Genomic DNA, 26,792 nt, shown 5'->3' with positions numbered 1-26,792 from the left:
CCAACTTGAAGGAGCTGGAACAGTTTTGCAAGGAGGAATGGGAAAAAATCCCAGTGGTAAGATGTGGCAAGCTCATAGAGACTTATCCAAAGCAACTTGGAGCTGTGAGAGCCGCAAAAAGTATTGCCTTTAAGGGGTGATTAGTTATGCATATTGACTTTTTCTGGTATTTTGTCCTATTTGTTGTTTGCTCTACAATAAAAAAAAAACATCTTCAAGGTTGTGGGCATGTTCTGTAAATTAAATTATGCAAATCCTCGAACAATCCATGTTAATTCCAGGTTGTGAGGCAACAAAACAAGAAAAATGCCAAGGGGGTGAATACTTTTGCAAGGCACTGTATATATATACTGTATATTATCTATCTATCTATCTATCTATCTATCTATCTATCTATCTATCTATCTATCTATCTATCTTATATATATATATATATATAGATAAGTCTCTTACGCCGTCGGATCGTAACTGCATTTTTACGCTGGCCGCTAGGTGGCGCTTCCGTCGAATTCCGTGTCGAGTATGCAAATGAGCTAGATACGCGAATTCCCGAACGTACGCCCGGCCGACACAGTAAAGTTACGCTGTTTACGTTAGGCTTTTCCCGGCGTATAGTTGCCCCTGCTATATGGTGGCATAAGTGCGGCGTAACAATGTTAAGTATGGCCGTCGTTCCCGCGTCGAAATTTGAAAAAGTTACGTAGTTTGCGTAAGTCGTCCGTGAATGGGGCTGGACGTCATTTACGTCCACGTCAAAACCAATACGTCCTTGCGGCGTATTAGGAGCAATGCACACTGGGAGATTTCCACGGACGGCGCATGCGCCGTTCGTGAAAAACGTCAATCACGTCGGGTCACAGTACATTTACATAAAACACGCCCCCCTGATCCAAATTTGAATTAGGCGGGCTTACGCCGGCCGATTTACGCTACGCCGCCGCAACTTACGGAGCAAGTGCTTTGAGAATACAGCACTTGCCCGTCTAAGTTGCGGCGGCGTAACGTAAATCGGATACGTTACACCGCCGCAGAGATACGCCGCTGGACGAGAATCTGGCACCCAGAGTCCACAAATAGTGCTGTAGCAGCGCTCCAAACAAACCCTCATGTGAAAATCCTCTATATATGTGAAATATAGGTAGAAGTAGTGATGTAGATGAAAATGGAAATAAACCATCAGTGCACAGTGCTCCATACACCCAAAGATGTTCACCACGTGGGGGGGAAACTTTCCCCTTTCGGGGATACACTTACCAGAGTTAAGGATCAAAATGGGCATGAAACAATGTTGACCATCCATCATTGATATTGCACTATCCACCACTCAGCCTTTTGTTATTCTGAAGAAATCCAAGTGTGTTTTTCTGTATCCATGTGGGAAATTGAATCTAATGGGAATGGTTTCATAATTATCAATTAGCTGCAGCAGCTACAGAGCACTAATCAGTGCACTAATTTTGCTTTGTTCACTGATCCAAATAATTTGGTGATTATGATGTGTAGTGGTTTTTTCAGGGGTTGGACTTGGCCCCTTAGTTCCAGTGAAGGACACTCTTAAGGAATTAGCATACCAAGACATTTTGGACAATTTCATGCTCCCAACTTTGTGGGAATAGTTTGGGGATGGCACCTTCCTGTTCCAACATGACCGTGCACCAGTGCACAAAGCAAGGTCCATAAAGACATAGATGAGCGATTTTGCGGTGGAGGAACTTGACTGACCTGCACAGAGCCCTGACCTCAACCCGATAGAACCCCTTTGAGATGAATTGGAGCGGAGACTGCGAGCCAGGCCTTCTCGTCAAACATTCCCATAGACACACTCCTAAACCTTGTGGACAGCTTTCCCAGAAGAGTTGAATTTGTTATAACTGCAAAGGATGGGCCAACTCAATATTGAGCCCTACGGACTAAAGGTGCAGGTAGAAAGCTTTACCATGCCTTTAAACATGATGACAGATTCACTTTATAAAGACTTTAGATTCCCCTTAAAGAAGGTGTCTAATTTGTCTGGCAATTGATGTGTTGAGGAAACAATGCATTTCCTACGAGATAAGATAGACAGACGGATCGGAAATAAAGATTCATTTTCTGATTACACTGCTCTCTGATGCACAGAAGGCATTGTCGTAGATTTACCTCTCTGCACTTAGAGTAATGGCTTTTATTTATAGAAAGGTAATTACGGCAGCTGATAATATTGTTTTCATTGATGAGTCAGATTTATATACTATATTGTGCCTTCCGCATTTAACCTCGTTATCTTTGTATAAATGTCAAAATAGAATATATTGGTCTTTCCGGGGTAATCCTGTTCTGTACAGTGTCGTCCCGGAGTATTGATTGACACTGACGGATCTGACTCTCACATGCTCATCACTAGAAAGCATTAATGGCAACCTCTAAGGAGAGAGTACCTGTAATCCTTTCCCAAACACATTCTCAAAAGTTGCCAGGCTGCAATTTTTGTTCCTTTGACCTAACCACTGACCCATAGCAAATATGTAACGAGTATGTCAGGTCATCCTATCTGCATACCTTTTTAGATTGACGATGGTTGTCCACTGTACATTGCACTTTTTCTGGGCATGTCTAATATTCATCAGTAGGAATTACTTTGCTAATCATAGACATGGCCACTGTCACGAATCGGCAGCGAAAATGTCCAGACTAACAGAAAGCCTAACGACTAACTACAGTGCTTTGAAAAAAAAATGTGCCCCCTTCCTGATTTTTTTTTTTACATATTTGTCACATTTAACCTCTTTCCCACCGGGCTTGTTTTTCAGATTCGGTGTTTACGAGACTAAAACAGTTTTTTTTATAGAAAATTACCTAAAACCCCCAAACATTATATATATTTTTTTCTAACACCCTAGAGAATTAAATGGCAGCCATTGCAATACTTTTTGTCACACCGTATTTGCGCAGCAGTCTTACAAGCGCACTTTTTTTGGAAAAAAATCACTTTTTTGAATAAAAAAATAAGACAACAATAAATTTTGCCCAATTTTTTTATATATTGTGAAAGATAATGTTACGCCGAGTAAAATGATACCCAACATGTCACGCTTAAATATTGCGCCCTCACTTGTGTGGTTTGAACACAGTTTTCATATGCGGGCGCTACTCGCGTATGCGTTCGCTTCTGTGCGCGAGCTCGTCGGGACGGGGCGCTTTAAAAAAAAATGTTTTTGTTTTCTTATTTATTTTTATTTAGTTAATACTTTTTTACACTGAAATTTTTTTTTATCACTTTTATTCCTATTACAAGGAATGTAAACATCCCTTGTAATAGAAAAAGCATGACCGGTCCTCTTAAATATGAGATCTGGGGTCAAAAAGACCTCAGATCTTATATTTAGACTTAAATGCAAAAAAAAGAAAAAAAAAATTAAAACTGTCATTTTTTCAAATGACAAAAAACAAATGTTTCTTTAAGACGCTGGACGGGACTGACGTTTTGACGCCCAGCAGAGCTATGGGGACGGGTGAAGGACATTTTTCCCTCACTCGCAACCCCAGTCAGCTGCCGAACGCACCCGATCGCCTCCGCCGCTACCGACGGCTCTGGTAAGTGGCGGAGGGCGCGGGAGAGCGGCGGGAGGGCCCTCTCCCGCCACCGATAACGGCGATCTCGCGGAGACCGCCGTTATCGTGTACAGGACCACCCACTGAAGAGATGGATACCTCGGTTGTGGCAGCAGCTACTGCCGTTACCGAGATATCCATCTTTAAAAAGAGGACGTCTTTTGGACATGGGGCCGTTGGCAAGAGGTTAAATGATTTAGGTCATCAAAATAATTTTAATAGTATACAAAGATAACACCAGAAAATACAAAATGTCATTTTTAAATAATGATTTCATTTATTAAGGGAAAAAAAGCTGTCCAAACATGCCTGGCCCTATGTGAAAACATAATTGCCCCCCCCCCCCCCTTTGCTAAATCCAATCCTGAATCGACCTCATTTTTTGGATAGGTGAATTCGATTTCACTTGCCACACCCAGCCCTGATTACTGCCAGACCTGTTGAATCAAGAAATCACTTAAATAGAAGCTGTCTGACAAAGTGAAGCACGCTAAAAGATCTAAAAAAGCAACACATTATGTCGCAATCTAATTTGTTGACTTATGGTAGCTGTGTGAGTCTGTAATTGGGTCGAGTTACTCCAGGTTAGGCTGGATGGCTCTGCAGGGCATTTCTCTGGTACCTCCCCATGGTTCTAAAAGCTTAGAGAAGCTTCTGGTAGTTAGTGGGCAGAGGGTAGAAGGTCCTGATATGCATACTTGAGGGAATTTGGTCTTTTAGACGATCCCTGAAAACCCTTCTCTTCAGAGAAGCCTATCCTACCCACACCTAACAACTGTATTTTCATCTTGTCCATCTTATCAGCCCCCACAGCTACTACCCTTTTTTCCATTTGACGCTCCCTTCTAGATTGTAAGCTCTAACCAGCAGAGCCCTCTTGTATTCTTATTGGTCAAGGACAAGTGTCCACCTTTCTTTGTAATTCATATATACAATGTTCATCCATTTAAAATCTCAGAATATCGATTGAAACACATCTCTGTGTGATTCCATATTTACAAGTGCGTTTGAAGGTTTTGGCAATACGGCAGGTGCAACATATATTACACCGCAGTGACTAAATTCTATAGGAAGCTATTATGAACCGTTATTCCTAATGCCGCGTACACACGATCGGTCAAACCGATGAGAACGGTCTGATGGACCGTTTTCATCGGACCATTGTTTTTTTATCCATAGGTTAAAAAAAAGCAATCTTGTTTTAAATTTAACCGATGGATACCTAACCGATAGAACAAAACCGATTGTTTGTAAGCACGTCCATCGGTTAAAAATCCAGACATGCTCAGAATCAAGTCGACGCATGCTTGGAAGCATTAAACTTCGTTTTTTTCAGCACGTTGATGTGTTTTACGTCACCGCGTTCTGACACGATCGTTTTTTTAACTGATGGTGTGTAGGCACGACGGACCATCAGTCAGCTTCATCTGTTAACCGATGAAAACGGTCCATCAGACCGTTCTCATCAGTTTGACCGATCGTGTGTACGCGCATACCTCCCAACTGTCCCTGATTTCGAGGGACTGTCCCTGATTTGGAGCAATGTCCCTCTGTCCCTCATTCTCCTCATTTGTCCCTCATTTTGGTCTGATCTATACAGATGTATATAAAATTCACTTTTTATCTATCAAAAAGTGTTTCTCAGTGCTAAACCTTTCATCTGATTTCTAAATTGCTGCATTTGTAAATTCCAAAAGCCAATATAAAGAAATTGTATAGTGGTAGTAGTGGTAAAAAAATCACTTGTGGGTTTAACCAATCTTATTTTTTTGTACAATTCTCCTTTAAGGGGGCGTGGCAAGGGGTGTGTCCTATGCCTACATAATTTGCTGATAGGTGTCTCTCATTCCCATCTCAGAAAGTTGGGAGGTATGTGTACGCGGCATAACACATATCATACTCTTCAGGGACAGCATTGTGTTAAATCCCAACCCCTTGTCCTGGGGATTTCTTCAGAGCAATCAGGTGGGCTGGTAGTTAAAGCAGCCAGTTGGGCTGGTGGTATCTGCAAGCGTCAGAACTGTGTGAGGTTCTATTGAGTGAGACACAGTACTTTTGCATACAGTTTGGGACTTTGTGCTCTTTCACTAAAAGGGACTGAGAGCTCCTGGTTCATAAAGAACTTTGTCACGGATCCATAGAGATTACGAATATTCTGGAAGGAGTTCAGTTCAGGATCTTCATTTGTGTGTACATAGGAACAAAGTTTTCCTCTTCTGTTGTTCTTCAAGTCAAGTTGGACTTCCGATAATCCCTATATTCTATCCAAGTTGTTTCCCCCAATAACACAACAAAAACAAGCTAATAGGCTGATTTCTTGGGTATGGATGCAAGTTGGAAATGAGTGTTGCTGTGCTGTGCAGGAATACAGTAGGTGAGACTCGATATCCAACAGCTCCTGCAGGGGTAGTGCTACACTTGTTTACAGTGGCATTTGATAGGCAGAGAATTGGTCATATGTTTCCTCCTCACTGCCTATTTTAACCACTAAAAACGTACACAAAAATGCTGCAACTGCATGCATTGTTTGTGATTGTGGGTGACCCTATTCAGTTGAATGCATCCTGTTCTGCCCTCTGAACATGAAGGTGTGGGGGAATGGTGTCAGAATTAAAGCCAGGATTAATGCTAGGGTTACAGGAAGGGATTGTTTTAGTATTACAGGGAGGGCTAGTATTGGGATCACAGTTAAAGTGGTGGTTAGTGTGAGGTTTACAAGAGGGTTAGTATGAGGCCCCGTACACACGACCGAGTTTCTCGGCAGAATTCAGCCAGAAACTCGGTTCAGAGCTGAATTCTGCCGAGAAACCCGGCCGTGTGTACACTTTCGGCCGAGGAAGCCGACGAGGACCTCGGCGAGGAAATAGAGAACGTTCTCTATTTCCTCGTTGTTCAATGGGAATTTTCAGCTCGCCGAGGTCCTCGGCGGCTTCACAAGGAACTCAACGGACAAAACGATGTGTTTTGCCCGTCGAGTTCCTCGGACGTGTGTACGGGGCCTTAGAGTTACAGATAGGAGAAGTGTCAGGGTTGAAGTTAGTGTATGAGTATTAGACCTTGAACACACGTTCAAGAATCTCGTCAGGAAAAACCTATTGTTTTCCCTGACGAGATTCTTGGCAAGAAACTCTTGCCGCCGGAGTGTACTGACTTTCATTTAAAAAGAACCGCGTCTCTTTAAAGGAAAGAACGCGGTGACGTCATTGCGTATGACGAGCATGCGCCCGTCACATTCGATGCCGTCGCCGCCATCTTGCTTTACCCTATTTATGCCGTGGAAGCTACCGCGCATGTGACACATTCATTTCAAGCATGCGCGGGTTTGTGATTCCTACTGAACCAGACTGAGAGACCATTTAAAGGCTCAGAAACCCTTTGCATGTGTTATGGCTTAAAGCGGATCTCCACTCTAAAGTGGAGTCCCGCTGATCGGCACCCTCCCCCCCTCCGGTGTCACATTTGACACCTTTCAGGGGGGAGGGGGGTGCAGATACCTGTCTACAGACAGGTATCTGCACCCACTTCCGGCCCTACGATGCGGGCAAAAGACGGGTTTTTCCCTTGCTTCCGTCCGTCCCCCGTTGTATGCTGGGAACACTCGGCTCCCAGCACACAGCGGGAGCCAATCGGCGGGCGCAGCGCGACTCGCGCATGCGCCGTAGGGAACCGGGCAGTGAAGCCGGAGCGCTTCACTTCCTGGTTCCCTCACCGTGGATGGAGGGGGGAGCAGTAGGGTGACGAGCGATCGGCTCGTCATCTGCTGCGATCGGCGCTGGACTCCAGGACAGGTAAGTGTCCTTATATTCAAAGTCAGCAGCTTTAGTATTTGTAGCTGCTGGCTTTTAATATATTTGTTTAGTGGCACATCCGCTTTAATTAGCTGATTAGAGTGGGACACTTTGAGCCTAGAATATTGCACCTTTTCACAATATTCTAATTTTCTGAGATTGTGGATTTGGGGTTTTCATGAGCTGTGAGCCAAAATCATCACAATTATGACAAATCACGGCTTGAATTATCTTGCTTTGCATGTAATGAGTCTATCTCATATATTAGTTTCACCTTTTAAGTTGCATTAGTGAAATAAATGAACTTTTGCACGATATTCAAATTTTTCGAGTTTCACCTCGTGAAAGGGCGAACCTTTTGTTTTGTTGCATATTGCAGGGATGGAGGTGTGTCACTGGCAAAACCAGACCTTTTCTCCCCCTTTTAAGCTTTAGTGTTAAGGTTACAGGGAAGGTTGATATTGGGATTAAAGCCAAGGGTAGTGCTAGCGTAACAGGAAGGGATTGTTTTAGTATTACACCACACAAAGCATTTGAATTCTGCCTGTGAAATGCAGTCATTAAAATATTGAACTGCAAAGAAGAAAAAATTCTAAAGTCTCATTAAACTGACTTTCAGGCACGGTGACGAGAAGGACTGTACATTTTTATTCAGTAAACCGCCCTCCAGTTCATTCAGTAACACAGGCTGCAGAGTCGGGCTGATAGGAGAGTTAATCAGAGGTGACAGTTGAGATTAATTGAGGGTGTTCAGATGCAGGCAGCCTTCCGTCTAACAGTGAAATGTACTAAACAGTTATTGACCGTTGTATAGATTGCCTATACGATGTAAAAATATCTATACTTCTGACAACATTACATTCTAAAGTGCTGGCAATTTTCACATTGGTGGCTTCACTTTTGTCACATCACTGTCCTGTAGAATCAGTCAATGCCATCACAATTCCATGCATGTGGAATACAAGAGTGGAGGGAAAGTGAGACTTCTTTCTGGATTTTGTCCTCCCATGTAGCCTCCTCTGCTTTCTGGATTTTGAAAAGATCTGCAGTGGATCACTTTTAAGATGGCAGTATAGCAGTTGCTGCCGAGTGTCCAGAAGGTGATCCTGCCACCGATAGGGGAACCAGCTCGACAAGACACCGGCTCTATATTTTGTTTTTGGTTACGATTAGTGGATGAAAGACAGTTGAGCCAGAGCACCTGTTTTTGGATTCCATTTATGATTCATAAGTGTTTCCCCATTGTGAGCGATGCACCTGCACCTGTTTTTCCTATGTAGTGTTATCCCTGAAGGGGCCACTGTAGATTTTGCAGGTTCTTTCCCAAAACAGTGCAGACGAAGCTGGGCACACAGCAACAGTCTATTCACTCCTGCTCATTAAACAGTCTAGGCCAGTGATGGCGAACCTTGGCACCACAGGTGTTTTGGAATTACATTTCCCATGATGCTCTACTACACTGCAGAGTGCAGGAGCATGATGGGATATGTAGTTCTAAAACATCTGGGGTGCCAAGGGGGTATTTATTATAGCAAAAAGTATAAAATATTGTTGTTTTTTTTTTTAAATTTACACTTTTTTTGTTTGTAGTGCAAAAAATTAAAACCACAGAGATGATCAAATACAACCAAAAAGAAAGCTCTGATTGTGGGAAAAAAGGATGTAATTAATGTAAGGACGCGCAATTATCAGTTAAAGCTACTCAGTGTTGCATCGCAAAGAATGGCCTGGTCGTTAAGGGGGAAATTCTTCCGGTCATTAAGTGGTTAATAGTTATTTTTACCTGGCGATCCTGCCAGTAACACACTTACTTAAACCCACTCACTGTACTGTATCTATAGCGGAGGGGGGTCATCACCCCAGGTTGTCACCCATAACATAGGGAGGAGGTATTCTGTAATCCCAACAAACGTTCTGATAACAATGCTTGGGATAAGACTACAGAGTGCACAGGACACAGGAAAGCCCTGAATTTCTAGCAGGATCAACAGGTATTGTTTGCACTTATTTTGAACAGAAATTACAAAACACTTTACGTAATCATTTTTAAGATTATTGTACAGGATTGATATAGTGCCAACAATTTGCTCAGTGCTTCACAAAAAAAGGGGAGGCAGCAAAGCTACACTACAATTTTATAAAAAATGGGTTAAGCTCTTGAAAGTTTACAAAGTATATTTAACGGTTCATTATTAGGGTTTACATACTGTACACAATACAATACTTTTAATAAAAAAAAAATGAAATAACCACAGTACACCAAAACAAGCACTGTGAAGAATTGATGCAACTGTGAGCAGTAGGAATGAAGGGACTGTCCCTACTTATCTTGCTCCTTTTTGCTGTACATGCTCTTCACCGCTTAATGGTTACAACAGATGTTTTCAGGCTTGAAATAACTATTGTGAAATTTTGTTCAAACTGCCTTTTCTTTTAATCTTCTCATCTATTTGATGCTTTTCTCTCTGTTCTCTCTCATTCCATGACGAGGATATTTCAGAACTACCGCATGGCCAATATCCACTCCTACCACTTATCTGTCCCAGAAATAACTTAGATTCCACAGCTATGGAGTTCAATGGCCATAGTCGTTTTTTTTTTTTACGAAAGTCTACTCCATTAAAATACAGTAAATAACAACAAATTGTCATGATCAATTAGTGCCCCTGTTCCTCATTCCAGCACCCGGGTGTTGGCTGTTGCTTTTCTTCCCTGTCTGTGTTCACCTGTTGACTGATTGATTTGGTCAGTCACCTGATTTAAGCTGAACACTCTATCCCTCACTTGTGATAGAGGCAGAGACCTGCATTGCTCTGATCAAGCCTTCTATTTGCCTGCACTTCTTTGGTGCTAGATTTCCCTGTGTATGACCCGGATCGGATATCGGACCACCACAGAACTCCTCCTTATTACCTAGACCGTCTTAGAATTACGCTATCTGTTAAACTGCAAGTACCTGTTTGCTTTGTTCAGTTCACATCTGCCTTGGCGTGTCAGCCAGACTCTATAGCATTGTGTTTAAGTCCTGGGGGCAACCGAATACCGGTAGGCCTGCTTGCCTTCAGGGCTGCTATAGGTGAAGTGCACAGTAGCCAGCTATAGTGTCCACCTGCGTTGGGGTAGACGTGACATTTGTGACACAAATACATAATAAGAAGCTGAGTTTATGGTCCTTGAAGGTGCCAGAAAGGGACATCAAGCCATAGCATTGTTACTGTTTTTTGCTTGGTCCCAGCCACACTACACCTTGGGAATGATAACTAAATAACTACCCCAGTATACCCATCCGTACATTGATCCTGGGTCACAGCAACTGGACCAAACGAAAGCAGGACATCATTCCTTAGATTTGTGTCTACCCACTTTTACACAAATGGTCACCTTCAGAGACCCTCAAAACCTCCACAAAGCCTCAGTCATTAAACTCTATGCTTGTACTCACTTTGTCACGACTGAATTCAGGTGCACTCTAGAACCTCTAAGCTAGAACTGTGTATTGGACTCCAACACTAAATGACACACTACAAGCCCACCAGTACAGACCATACATCTTGTAAACTCCCTATTTACCTTAATGTGAGCCGTATTCAATCTTTCCACAGAGCGAGTCAAGCACCAGATGAGCCAAACAACTATGCTGACTAGACATTAAGTGTACCTTGTAAAGAAGAAAGGATCTGAAACACTCAAATTTATTGTCCTAATTAAAGTAGCTCCCGCATAGACTTGCACCCAAATAACTTCTGCTGACACGTAAGACCAAGATGTCAGGCAGTCTGTCGATTTATATCGATGAGTTTCCAGAATTACCAAAGCATCCTAGGTACTTCCTTCCACCTTAACCTGCTCTGAATGCCTTAGTGTCCAGATCAGACACCCAGCAGACCCTGGAATAAAGAACAACAAGAAATATACCCAAAATTCACAGTAACAACCAAACATTTACAGTGCGGATAAAATTCAACCATACATAAGCAAAATCACCACAACCAATTCTGCAAAGCATGGACTTAATGTCAAATGACCCAAAGAGGAAGAATGTATAAAGGGTACTTGTTAGACTCCCATCTGCCCTAATGTTCCATCCAACCTCCACCTCACTGCCTTATTCCCTGTACTAAAGCAGAAGGAGTTTGAAGAATATTCTGTAGCTTGATGACCTGCCAAATTCACACACTATCTAAAAGCAGAAACAAATTGAAAATGTATTAGCATTGGCATTAAAAAAATGGCGAATATCTCCCTGAAGCCAAAGAGAAATTTGCCCACAACCCTCACAGGACATGTCCGTAAGGCCCTCACAGAGAGAACATGTAAAACTATCCTTTTACCATATTGGTCAGTTATTGACCTACTGATCCACATTTTTTGCATATTTTATTTATTACAGGTACTTATATAGCACCATTAATTTATGCAGTGGTTTACGCATATATATTGTACATTCATACCAGTCCCTGTCCTCAAGGAGCTTACAATTTAAGGTCCCTAACTCACATTCATACATACACATACTATACTAGGGCCAATTTAGACATTAACTAGTTAACCTACCAGCATGTCTTTGGAGTGTGTGAGGAAACCAAAGTACCTGGAGGGAACCCACACAGGGAGAGCATGCAAACTTCAGGCAGGTAGTGCTGTGGTTTGGGATTCAAATCGATGATCCTAGAGCCACTAGGCAGAAATGCTTACCACTTGGCCACTGTGTTGCCCATGAGTTGTACATGGCACATCCTACACCTGCAATCCCCCACTTCCTTTCTTGTTGAGGTCAACAAATTCCCCCCATGCTCAGGATCACAAGGAAGGCCAATGCAAAGACTGCCCAAAACAAAAAATGACTACCAAAATACCAGATTTCACGTCTACAAGTCGTCCAGAACACGGCAGCCAGACTGGTAACAGGTAAAAAGCTGTGGGAATCAGTCTCCCCGGTCTTGAGGTCCCTCCACTGGCTGAGCATACAGGACCGGGTGACATTCAAGACACTCTGCCTCACCCACAAATGTATACAGGGGAACGCTCCCCAATACTTAAGCGAGAAAATAAAACCCTACGTCACCAAGCGCGTTCTCCGGTCAACCGACCAAAACCTTCTCCAAATTCCTAAATCCCGCTACAAATCGAAGGGAGAATGTAGATTTTCGGTCCAAGGATCACGGCTCTGGAATGCTCTACCCACTACCATCCGCTTGGAGGAAAACCATCGGGCCTTTAGGAAAAAACGAAAGACCCACCTCTTCTGAAAGACCGGTACGACTCTGGATGCTAAGCGCCTTGAGGCGATTAAGTTCGCATTTGTTGCGCTATACAAGTTACTCACTCACTCACTCACTCTCTCACTCACTGAAATGAGCAAATATCAAGTAAGGTTTGTATTAACACAACAGACACAACCCTTTCCATGGCCTTAGAATGTCTCTTGTAGCAAAAAACAATTAAATCAGCTCTCAGGAATCCTACAAAGTATTAAGAAAAGTCAACCCTGATACCCTCTGGTTAGGCACAGATATTGACAATTCATTGCTCAAAATTAGAACCAACAAAATACAACATCGACATCTTCTTCCTTCGTCCTTCATCAAAAGTCATCCACCAACCTCACCGACCAGGTCAAGCCACTCTTTCCATGCTGTGAATAAACTGCCCAAGTGGCTACACTTATGGACTGCTAAAGGCAATCTCCAGAGCTTCTGTGGTCTGTGGACAGGAAATTCCTTTTTTCTTTGCAGCTGATGTTAGCAACCAGAATTTATCACATTAACCACTTGCCCACCGCAGTACGAGAATATACGTCCTCGACTTTGTGCGGTAATATCTGAATGATGCCTGCAGCTACAGGCATCATTCAGATATCACCGTCTTCAGCCGGCGATTCTGTGCACAATAAGAATGATCAAGGCGGCAGTTCCGCCGATTGATCGTTCTTACAGGCAGCGGGAGGGGACGTCCCCCCCTCCCGCCGCCATCCGGTGCTTCTCCGGGCTCTCCCGTGCCATCGGGGGCCCGGAGAGCGAATCGGCCGGCGCTCACTGAAGAACCATAGAGATGACTGGTGACCAGACGGTCACAGTCATCTCTATGACCGTCGGAGGCCCGGGCGCGACGTTATGACGTCACGCCCGGTACCCGGAAGTAAACAAAGCCGCAATCAAGGGATGTTTACATTCCTTGTAATAATAGGAATACAAGTGATAAAAAAATAAGAATAAAAGTGTAAAAATAAAGAAATGAAGTAAAATAAAAATAATTTTTTTTTTTTTTAAACGCCCCTATCCCCGGTAGCTTGCGCGCAGAAGCGAACACGCATGCAAGTCCCGCCCACATATGAAAACGCCGTTCAAACCCCACATATGAGGTATCGTCGCGTGCGTTAGAGCGTGTGCAACAATTCTAGCACTAGACCTCCTCTGTAACTCGAAAATAGTAACCTGTATAAAAATTTAAAGCGTCGCCTATAGAGATTTTGAAGTACCGAAGTTTGGCGCCATTCCATGAGTGTGCCCAATTTTAAAGCATGACATGTTAGGTATCAATTTACTCGGCGTAACATCATCTTTCACATTATAGAAAAAAATTGGGCTAACTTTACTGTTTTGTTATTTTTTAATTCATGAAACCGTTTTTTTTTTTCCCAAAAAAAGGTGTTTGAAAAATTATTGCGCAAATACCGTGCGAGAAAAAAAGTTGCAATGGCTGCCATTTTATTCCCTAGGATGTCTGCTAAAAAAATATATATAATGTTTGGGGGTTCTGATTAATTTTCTAGCAAAAAAATAGTGATTTTTACATGAAGGAGAGAAGTGCCAAAATAGGCCTGGTGGTCAAGTGGTTAAAATTAAGACAAAGAATGGGGCACATAATTGGAACAACCAGGTATATGAAATGAGTAAATAAAAGTATTCAAAAGTATTCAAATGCAAGCATGCTAGTATAATGATCCGTATCGTAGGGTGGAAGAGGCAGATATGTTGTTGATTGATGTGATTACATCCATATTATTACAATGAAAACATAGCCATTTGTTGGCAAAAAAATGAGCCCCAAAACTCCACCGACAAGACAATGGGGGAAAGTTCCAACAGAACCAAGTTTGTCAAGAGTCCAGCTTTTGACTATTTTGAAAGGCCTTGACCCTGCACTCCACTGGCCCTGAAATATCTCCGCATGGCTAGCAAAATCAGCCGCATTTGTAAACAGCTCAATATCACAATTACACATTGGCACATCCATCCATAATGAGCTGCCATTGTATGATTTAAAAATGTTCTGCAGCACCGGCAAATCCTCCTCGTTATCCCTAGTCAGGCGGATAAAATCATCAGGCGCACAGACAAGTAGGAAATGAAAGGTGGATTCAATGGGGTGGATTTACTAAAGGAAAATAGACTGAGCATTTTGTAAGTGCTTTTGCTCCAGAGCTTAGTAATTGAGGTAAAGCTTCACTTTAGTAAGAATATCCTATCACATGCAAGGGAATTTTTTTTAAAAAACAGTGTTTTTGCTTACACATAATTAAATGATGGAAGTCAGCAGAGCTTCCCCTCATTTACTAAGATCTGGAGCAACTGCACTTGCAAAGTGCACAGTCTATTTGCCTTAAGTAGATCAACCTCAACGTTTTTTTTTGGCAAGCAAAGGACCACAGTCATAACCAGTGCTGGATTGAACTCTGTGGAGGCCCCTAGGCAGTCCAAACCTTGTGGTCCCCCTTACAGACATGAAGACGTTTAAGGAAGAACTTCCTATCTTGGGTACTGCACATATGTGGCTCATCTCTGAGTTGGGAGACTGCCTTAATGTTTGACTTTTCACATGACCGCAGCTACTGCCTGGTCCCTGGGGCATTGGTAAAAACCCTTTGGGTGAAGTATTACCCCACATTGACGGACAACCTGTCAACCCCCCACACACCTTACAAGCAGACTTCTGTAAAAATAAAAATTATGGTGGATATATGAGTGGTATGTGAGCAGCTCATGAGCCACTGGAGCTCTTTCAGAAGGGACGGGGAGGGAATGCTACCCCCCCCCCCCACCGCTGGTGTTGCTTGGGCTTACCATTTCCACCGACTCGCCTAAGAAATGATCTGATGGTGCCGCTGGCTGGTCACAGAGGCAATCAAAGAGTAGATATGCTTTGATTGCCTCTATGGCCTTGGAGGACTGGAGCAATGTCATGATGTCACTTCCACTCCAGGGGGGAAGTAAACAATTTTTTTTTAATCGCAAAAGATCAAAATAAATGTTTTTCTTTTTTTTTTTTTTGCTTTTAAAGGTAAATCTTTTTGATCCCAGATCTCTTCATAAAGAGGACCTGTCATCCTTATTTATATTACATGGGAGTTTACATTCCTTGTAATAGGAATAAAAATGTTAAACATTACCCTTTATATTATACAAAAAGATTGGGGGTATATTTTGTATTTTGTTTTTTAATTCATTAAAATGTTTATTTTCCCCCCCAAAAAATTGCCAAAAAGAATTGAAAAACACTGCACAAATACCATGTGACATAAAAAATTGCAATGATCGCCATTTTATTCCCTAGGGTCTCTGCTAAAAAACAAATATGTTTGGGGGTTATCAGTAATTTTCTAGCAATAAATACTGATTTAAACAAAACGTGCCAGAAAAGGCTTGGTCTTCAATTGGTTCAGAAAAAAAGCCATCAATTCAATTTAAAGTAAAAGTTCATCTATAAAAAGCTCTTTTGACACTCGTTCTGTTCTAAAATCGCTTTAAAATCGATTTCGTTCTAAAATCAATGGTTTTCACGGGACCCCTTAGGAAAATCATTTCTGGGCCCTTTAGTGATAAAAGACTACTAGGAGCTTTAAGTATTGTTAGTGAATGTAGTTATGGCATTTGTCATAAAGTTGAGCAACTGTATAGTTTTCTGAGCCACTGATCCCCCCCATGCTGCGGCCAGGTTTTTTATAGGGCAGGTTATCCAGTTCTGTATTAGACAGTTTTTTTTTGTGCAGTATATTCTTGGTTCCATCATTTTCCCCCTCGCTGCTTTCCCAATCCCAAGGCTAAAATGAGGAGGTTTCCGGGGCTGTAATTATTTCCTAAGGCGTAATTCAGAACTCTTCCAGATTGGAGTGACAGTCCCTATTGTGCGTCCATATATCTCTGATGGGATTCGCTCCTCAATTATACTTCTTCTGAGGCTGATTTCAGAATTTGACCAAAATACGTTAATAAACTTATATTTATCTTGTATTACAGTACATTTTTATTGCCATTGACTCTGTATAATATTTAGGGCTGTTACTGATTACAATTTTCGTGTTTCGATTAATCATTTTTTTTTATCAATTAATCGACAAATTTTGATTAATTATAATGAACATACATTTTTCGGATCACCACCATATTTAGTCCCCACTGTAATATCCACAGACTTCTCCCCCACTGTAATATCCACAGGCATCTCCTCCACTGTAATATCCACAGACATCTCCCCCACTGTAATATCCACAGACATCTCCCCCACTGTAATATCCTCAGACATCTCCCCCACTGTAATATCCACAGACATCTCCCCCACTGTAATATCCTCAGACATCTCCCCCACTGTAATATCCACAGACATCTCCCCACTGTAATATCCACAGACATCTCCCCCACTGTAATATCCATAGGCATCTCCCCCACTGTAATATCCACAGACATCTCCCCCACTGTAATATCCACAGACATCTCCCCACTGTAATATCCACAGACATCTCCCCCACTGTAATATCCACAGACATCTCCCCACTGTAATATCCACAGACATCTCCCCCACTGTAATATTCACAGACATCTCCCCACTGTAATATCCACAGACATCTCCCCCACTGTAATATCCACAGACATCTCCCCCACTGTAATATCCACAGACATCTCCCCCACTGTAATATCCACAGACATCTCCCCCACTGTAATATCCACAGACATCTCCCCCACTGTAATATCCATAGACATCTCCCCCACTGTAATATCCACAGACATCTCCCCACTGTAATATCCACAGAGATCTCCCCACTGCAATATCCACAGACATCTCCCCACTGTAATATCCACAGACATCTCCCCCACTGTAATATTCACAGACATCTCCCCCACTGTTATATTCACAGACATCTCCCCCACTGTAATATCCACAGACACCTCCCCCACTGTAATATCCACAGACATCTCCCCCACTGTAATATCCACAGACACCTCCCCCACTGTAATATCCACAGACACCTCCCACTAATATCCACAGACATCTCCCCCACTGTAATATCCACAGACATCTCCCCCACTGTAATATCCACAGACATCTCCCCCACTGTAATATCCACAGACATCTCCCCCACTGTAATCCACAGACATCTCCCCACTGTAATAGCCACAGACATCTCCCCACTGTAATATCCACAGACATCTCCCCACTGTAATATCCACAGACATATCCCCACTGTAATATCCACAGACATATCCCCACTGTAATATCCACAGACATATCCCCACTGTAATATCCACAGACATATCCCCACTGTAATATCCACAGACATCTCCCCCACTGTAATATCCACAGACATCTCCCCCACTGTAATATCCACAGACATCTCCCCCACTGTAATATCCACAATCTCCCCACTGTAATATCCACAGACATCTCCCCCACTGTAATATCCACAGACATCTCCCCCACTGTAATATCCACAATCTCCCCACTGTAATATCCACAAACATCTCGTCACTGTAAGGACTCGTACACACGATAGGTTAACCAGAGGACAACGGTCTGAAGGACCGTTTTCATCGGTCAAAACCGATCGTGTGTGAGCCCCATAGGTTATTTAACCATAGGTTAAAAAAAAGCCAACTTGCTTTAAAATTAACCTATGGATTCCTAACCGATAGGTAAAAACCGATCGTTAGTAGGCACGACTATCGGTTAAAAATCCATGCATGCTCAGAATCAAGTCGACGCATGCTTGGAAGCATTGAACTTCGTTTTTTTCAGCAGGTCGTTGTGTTTTACGTCGCCGCGTTCTGACACGATTGGATATTTAACCTATGGTGTGTAGGTGTGACGGACCATCAGTCAGCTTCATCGGTTAACCTATGACAATGGTCCTTCAGACCGTTGTCCTCTGGTTAACCTACCGTGTGTACAAGGCTTTATATCCACAGACATCTCCCCCACTGTAATATCCACAGACATCTCCCCCACTGTAATATCCATGGATATCTCCCTACTGTAATATTCAGACATCTCCCCCACTGTAAAATCCACAGACCCACTGTAATATGGTCCACATCTCCCCCACTGTATAGGAAGATTAGTGCTTGCTTAGTCTTACCAGAGAAGCCACCTGAACACAAGCAGTTGAGGCCGGGTGATGACGTCAGAGCGCCGCTCTAGGCTCACCTAGGCCACCGCCAGGTGGACCAAGATGGCCACTGCTCCGGGAGCTATGCCGAAGCCGCGGCCTTTCCTATGGCCGAGGCAGCAGCGGAGCCTTGCAGATCACGTGGTGTGCCAATCTGCATATGGTGACCCGTTCGGATCACGGATCATTTACGATCCGTTGCACCACTAGTACCGATCAAAAGAATTAACGATTAATCGAGGAATTAATCTTTAATTTCCACAGCCCTAATAATATTGATAGCTTTTTAAGCCTTGGTGTGAGGGAAATCTAGGGCCAATGTCTATGACACCCACATGTTCTTTTTATGATGCTTTGGAAACGCAAAAGGAATTCTTTTGTTAGGGGTATCACAATTACTTTCCGGTTTTAAGCTATTAATGACCTTAGCTTCTTTTTTTTTTTTTTTTTTTTTTTTTTTTTTTCTTTTTTTTTTTTTTTCTTTTCCGCCTCAGAGAACTTTCAGGATATTCAATCAATTTGCGTTCATTTCGCCGTCTCCTTAGTTCGCATCATGGTTGGAAAATTTATTTTTCTAATTATTTCATTTTCTTCCCCTTTTTTTTTTTTTTTTTTTTTTTTAATATATATCAGTTAATATACAAAAGAAGAGGGAGGAAAAAAAAATACTTAAATACAAAGATAGGTACATTAGTTTCCCCAAGCCAAACAAACCCTCATCCCACCCTCATGTCACCCCCAGCCCTTCTCCCCACCTACCCACCCTCCCCTACCTCCGGAAGTCAGTCTCCTATTGAATCACTCTTTGCCCGATAATCTTCCTACTCTATGACCTTAGCTTCTAGTGAAATAACAATGTTGCGGGAGAGTGGACGGGTTGTGTAAATACTACGGCCCAGATTCTCAGAGCAAGTACGCCGGCGTATCTACTGATACACCGGCGTACTTTCAAATTTGCTGCGTTGTATCTTTAGTTTGAATCCTCAAACCAAATAAAGGAAAGAGGGGGGGGTTTTCCTCGCGCTAGGAGAATGAATATAAATGAATTTCAAATGGATAAGTGAATAAATAAATAGTGAGTAATTCCAGCAGCAACGCTAAACATGTGATATACACGCAAAAAGTAAAAAGAAAAAAGATGAGTTGCGCTAGGAGTCGCAACTTAATGAGGAAACACAGACAATTCAGTGTGCAAGTAGATCCCAGACTGAGGATTCCTTAGAACAGGACAGAACAGAAACACCGTTAAACACATTGGAGAGGATATTCTGGCTGTCAGCTGTGACCGAGTTTTCTCCATGACCTGAGTGGATCGACACGCTTTTTATGATCGTGGATCTGGTAAGAGCACACCCTTACTTACCTCTCGGTGGGAATATATGTTTCTTCTGACCAGAGACCAGAGGCTGTTCAATATTTGGATCATTTTATTACTCTGCAACTGTTTTTTGCCCATCTATTTGGACATTCATATGTTTTGGGGTTCTGCTGTTGATTTCCCCTCTCATTTTGGACTGCCTAACAATTGATTAGTATGCAATTCTAATGGACTAACAAAGTTTTTTAAGCGTTTGGTCCCAAATAGCAGATTGTTGTAATTACTCCGAAAGGTTTTTCCCATGACTGTTTGGGCATCATCCCTTTTTTTTGCTATTTTTTGCACTAGCACTTTATTCATTTATTCATTTATGCATTTATTTATTTATATTATTTTCGCATTAAGTTGCGAATCCTCAAACCAAGATACGACGGCTTCTGGCTTCAATCCGACAGGCGTACGGCTTTGTATGCCTTCGGATCGTAGGTGCAATACTTCTGCGCCTGCTGGGTGGAGTTTGCGTCGTTTTCCGCGTCGGGTATGCTAATTAGCTTTTTCCGTTGATCCACGAAGGTACCCGCGGCCGTCGCATTCTCTTACGTTGTCGCTAGTCGGCTTTTCCCGGCGTATAGTTAAAGCTGCTATTTCGTGGCCTATCTTTAGACTTGCCATGTTAAAGTATGGCCGTCGTTCCCACGTCGAATTTTGAATTTATTTTTTTGCGTAAGTCGTCCGTGAATAGGAAAGGACGTAACTCACGTCTAAGTTCAAAAAATGACGTCGGTGTGACGTCATTCCGCGCAAAGCACGGCGGGAAATTTCGAAACGGAGCATGCGCATTTCAATCGGCGCGGGGACGCGCTTCATTTAAATGAATCACGCCCCCTACCCGCCCAATTTGAAATACGCGCCGAGAAATACACTACTCTTCCTGGATTCGAAATTCCGCCAGGTAAGATACGGCGGCGTAGCGCCAGGGCAATTCTTTGTGAATCTGGCCCTACTTATCTAATCTTCCGTGGTCCAGGTTCCTAGTCCGTGATCTGTGGATCCCAGTGTGTATAACTAACATTTGCATCTCTAATCCCAGCACACCAGTCAGGAGATAATCACTTTTTGTTTACATCAGTATCATATGCTAGAAAATTACTTATAACCCCCAAACTTTATACTGTGTGTGTATATATATATATATATATATATACCGGTATATATTTTCTATTATTGTTATTTTTATTTATTTTTTAGCAGAGACCTAAGGGAATAAAATGGTGATTGTTACAAACTTTTTTATGCCACACGGCATTTGCGCAGTGGTTTTTCAAACGTAATATTTTTGGAAAAAATTGATTTTAATGAATTAAAAAAAAAAACACACAATATATTCCACATTTTTTTTTGTAGCAATAGGGTGTCAAAAATAGTTTGGGTGGGAAACATATACAACGGCAAAAATCGTTTTTTAAAAGTTCTATTCGGCCAGGAGCAGTTTTCTTCTTCTTTTTTTTTTACTTATATCACATGCCGACCAGGCTTTTTTCTGACACTTTTTCTTCACAAGTTTAAATCTTTAAATTTTTTGGGGAAAAAATACATTTTAATGAATTAAAAAATATATATATATATATATTCCACAATTATTATTTTTTGTAGCAATAAGGTGACAAAAATAGTATGGGTGGGCATTGGCTTGGAAAACATGTACCGAGGCAAAAGTATTTTTTTTTTTAATTCTATTCGGCCAGGAGTAGTGATTTATATTTTTAATGTACCACTTCACAACCAGGCTTTTCCTGGCATTTTTACTTTACAAGTTTAAATCAGTATGTTTTGCTAGAAAATTACTTATAACCCGCAAACATTATATATATATATATATATATATATATATATATATATATATATATATATATATATATATATATATATACTGTATATTTTAGCAGAGACCCTAGGGAATAAAATGATGATTGTTGCAATTTGTTATGTAACATGATATTTGCGCAGCAGTTTATCAAATGCAATTTTTTGGGAAAAAATTACATTTTAATGAACAAAAAAAAGACACAATATATACCCCATTTTTTTGGTATAGTATAAAAGATGATGTTGCGCCGAATAAATAGATACTTTACATGTCACACTTTGGCAAGCTCATGGAATGGTGACAAGCTACGCTACTTAAAAATCTCCATAAGCAATGCTTTAAACGCCTTTACAGGTTACCTACTTAGTTACAGAGGAGGTCCAGCACTAGAATTATTGCTCTCACTCTAACGTTCGCAGCCATACCTCACATGTGTGATGAGAACACCATTCACATATGCGTGCACAACTTACTTATGCGTTCACTTCTGCAAGCGAGCATGGAGGGATGAGGGGGGGTTGGCGAAAAGAAAATAAGAACTTTTTTTTCCTATTTTTTTTTTTTTTACACTGTCCCTTTATTAATTAATTCATTAATATATTTTTTAGCACTTTTATTCCTATTACAAGGAATGTAAATATCCTTTGTAATATAAAAAAGGGATGACATGTCTTCTATATGAAGAGATCTGGGGTAAAAAAAAGGGTTTAACCACTTCCCGCCCTGTCAATAGTCAATTGACGTCCGGGAAGTGGTTGTGAAATCCTGACTGGACGTTTATTGACGTCCTGCACGATTAAATGCCGGCGATCGGTGATGCGGGGTGTCAGTCTGACACCCTGCATCTCTGATCTCGGTAAAGGAGGCTCTTTGCCACGCGATCAGCAGTGTCCAATCACGGCTGATCACGATGTAAACAGGAAGAGCCGTTGATCGGCTCTTCCTCACTCGCGTCTGACAGACGCAAGAAGAGAAGAGCCGATCGGCGGCTCTCCTGACAGGGGGGTTCATGCTGATTGTTTATCAGCGCCGCCCCACCTCGGATGCCAACACTGGACCACCAGGGAGTGCCCCCCGGTGCTCAATAGAGCAAAAAAAAAAAACACCAATAAACAACATGGCAACATGGGCACTGGCTGAAATGATGCCCAGCAATGCAATCAGTGCCACCCCTCAGTGTCCATCAGTGCCACACAGTGTCCATCAGTGCCACCTCTTAGTGCCCATCTATGCCCAGTGCCCACCTATCAGTGCCCATATGTGCCACCCATAAGTACCCATCAGTGCCACCCATAAGTGCCACCAATGAGTGCCCATCAGTGCCACCTAATCGGTGCCCATCAGTGCCACCTAATCGGTGCCCATCAGAGCCACCTCATCGGTGCCCATCAGTGCCACCTAATCGGTGCCCATCAGTGCCACCATATCAGTGCCCATAATTGAAGAAGAAAACATACTTATTTACAAAAAAATTACAGAAAAAATAAAAACAGTTTTTTTTTATTTTTATTTTTTTACACTGTCCCTTTTATTTATTTTTTATCACTTTTATTCCTATTACAAGGAAGGTAAATATCCCTTGTGATTGAAATAAGGATGACAGGTCTTCTACATGAAGAGATCTGAGGTAAGAAAAAAGATTAACTTTCATCCTGGACCACAAGTGACGTCATAACGTTGCTCTGGTCCCCCAAAGCCATAGAGCCGATCTATTTTTTAAACGCCTCTGAGACCAGCTAGCGGCACGGTTGGGTAATTTCTCTTTCCGAGAGACACTAGGGGGGGGGGGCGACGTGCCCTCCTGCCGCTTCTGAAAGCATTCCAGCGGTTCGTGAGCTTCCGCCATAATCTCGATAAACCACTTGCAAACCGCAACATATATAGACAAATTCTGGTTGGCAAGTGGATAAATACAGGAGCAAATGTTTTCTGCCCCTTAATCTTTGTGAGTTTAGTTTTGGCTGTACATTGCACCACATTTGGGGTTTTGAGGGGCCTAGGGGGTACCCCAGTAGTTGTGGGGAGCCTCTCTGGTTTCTGATGGTATCCTTCGCACCTGAATTTACTACTGTTGCATTTTTTTTCTTTTTGTGTGTTGCTTAATTTTTGCTCTTCTTATGAGCTAATACCTGTTCCAACTTCAATGCTAGCCCCTGCGTGGGCAGAACTTTTGCAGATTAACCATTTGTCAAAACTGAATAAAAATGATTGAAACGAAAAATTAAAAATAAATAAAATCAATAAAAATCATGAACATTTAAATAATAAAAATCATAATAATGAACAAATATAAATACCTAAATATAAAATAAAATAAATAATACACCAAAGAAATACAATTAAAATGAAAAACAATCAATAAGAAATAAAAAAATTAAATCAATAAAATAATAATGAATACAGTCAATAAAATAAAAATGGATACAATAACAATAAAAGAAAAACACCAAATAAAATGAGGGGGAGAGAAACAACCAAATCAAAGCAAAGAAAACAAAAAATAAATAAAATCAATAAAAATCATGAAAATTTTAATAATAAAAATGATAATAATGAACAAATATAAATACCTAAATAGGAAATAAAATAAATAATACACCAAAGAAATACAATTAAAATTAAAAACAATCAATACGAAATAAAAAAATGTAATCAATAAAATAATAATGAATAAAATCAATAAAATAAAATGGATACAATAACAATGAAAGAAAAACACCAAATAAAATGAGGGGGGGGGGGGGGGGGGGACAACCAAATCAAAGCAAAGAAAACAAAAAATAAATAAAATAAATAAAAATCATGAAAATGTAAATAATAAAAATGATAATAATAAACAAATATAAATACCTAAATAGGAAATAAAATAAATAATACACCAAAGAAATACAATTGAAATGAAAAACAATCAATAAGAAATAACAAAATTAAATCAATAAAATAATAATGAATAAAATCAATAAAATAAAAATGGATAAAATAACAATAAAATAAAAACACCAAATAAAATGAGGGAAAAAATCAACCATATCAAAGCAAAGAAAACAATAAATAAATAAAATCAATAAAAATCATGAACATTTAAATAATAAAAATGATAATAATGAACAAATATAAATACCTAAATAGGAAATAAAATAAATAATACACCAAAGAAATAAAATAAAATAAAAATGAATAAAATCAATTAAAAATACAATAAAAATAAAGTAAAAATGAATAAAATCAATAAAAATAAAATCAATAAAATAAAAATTGATAAAATAAATACAAACTAGCAATAAAAGAAAACACACACACACACACACACACACACACACACACACACACACACACACACACACACACACACACAAAAGAAAAAAACAAATCAAAGCAAAAATAGACTGTAAATTTTTTTTTTTTAATTAACAATATTAGTATGCACATATTATAAGCACAGGTGAATGAGTGGTAAACAACAATGGCTAGCCTTTGTCTTACCTGTAGCCTTCGGGATGCTGCAAGTCACCCATTCACAGCACGCGATGAGCCCCCATCCCGATAGAGTCCAAGAATTGACCAGTTGCACAAGTGGCAGTTGCACGACTTGCAGTCCATTGATAAAATTGCGCTGCGAAGGGATGAGCTGCGGACAGAAGAGTCATTGCCCTCAGCCAGAAGAAGAAGTCAAGGAGGCAGAGACAGAGGTGTGAGCAGAGAGAGAGAAGGGGAGGCAAGTCACAGTGCAGCCTGCTGAGCAGGTAGGAGGGAAAGCTCACACAGGCAGGAAGGGCTTTGTATTCTGTGAGCAGACTGTGTACCAGAGACATAAGGCAGAGACTGATGCTGCTTAATATCAGCTGAGAAGTAAAAATCATTGGGGAGAAGAGCATCTAGGCAAGCAGACAGCTTACAGCAACAGTTCCAATAACCGCCACAAGAGGGCGCCTAATATTATGTAATGTTAGGTAAAGTCAAGTAATGGAGAACAATAGGTAGAAATAGAGACTGTTCTGTAATGATGTAATTTTAAAGCATTATATGCTGAATGTACAACTAAGGGCTGCTGTACAAAATCAACTTTAAGGTTTTAGTTTACCTTTTCAGAAAAAATAGGGTTTACTGTCACTTTAACTTCTTTCTTGAAAATGGAAGAGCATGTAGTATGAAATCTCAGAGCACTTCATCTGTACACAGCATAGATTTATCATAGAAGTGATGTGCAAAGTATAGTAGCCCAGGGGTTGACAAATTTGCTTGGAATCTAGGAGCCAGCTAAAAAAGTTAGGAGCCAGAAAATGCGCCCTGTCCCGACGAGCTTGCGCGCAGAAGCGAACACATACGTGAGCAGCTCCCGCATATGTAAACGGTGTTCAAACCACACATGTGAGGTATCGCTGCGATTGGTAGAGAGAGAGCAATAATTCTAGCCCTAGACCTCCTCTGTAACTCAAAACATGCAACCTGTAGAATTTTTTAAACGTCGCCATTCCACGAGCGGACGTAATTTTGAAGCGTGACATGTTAGGTATCAATTTACTTGGCGTAACATTATCTTTCATAATATTAAAAAAAAATGGGGATAACTTTACTGTTGTCTTATTTTTTAATTAAAAAAAAGTGTAATTTTTTCCCCAAAAAAGTGCGCTTGTAAGACCGCTGCGCAAATACGGCGTGACAGAAAGTATTGCAACGATCGCCATTTTATTTTTTAGGGTGTTAGGATAAAAAATATATATAATGTTTGGGGGTTCCAATTAGAGGGAAGAAGATGGCAGTGAAAATAGTGAAAAATTACATTAGAATTGCTGTTTAACTTGTAATGCTTAACTTGTAATACCAACGGCCACCACCAGATGGCGCCAG

At 41.1% G+C, this 26,792-nt stretch overlaps 1 protein-coding gene across 1 annotated transcript in view; it reads right to left on the bottom strand.

The window, feature by feature from the left end:
* Positions 1 to 25,953, bottom strand: part of LOC120924479 (octopamine receptor-like) — a 143,223-nt gene extending 117,270 nt beyond the window's left edge. Inside the window, exon 1 of the mRNA XM_040335465.1 lies at positions 25,428 to 25,953. The gene's annotated coding sequence lies outside the window, so the exon portion shown is untranslated. The remainder of the gene's footprint in view (positions 1 to 25,427) is intronic.
* Positions 25,954 to 26,792: the final 839 nt, after the last annotated feature.

This window comes from Rana temporaria, chromosome 1 (assembly GCF_905171775.1).
Source record: "Rana temporaria chromosome 1, aRanTem1.1, whole genome shotgun sequence".
In the NCBI taxonomy this organism is placed as follows: domain Eukaryota; kingdom Metazoa; phylum Chordata; class Amphibia; order Anura; family Ranidae; genus Rana; species Rana temporaria.
The sequence above is the reverse complement of the archived record's forward strand: the minus strand, read 5'-3'. Positions and strand labels throughout refer to the sequence as shown.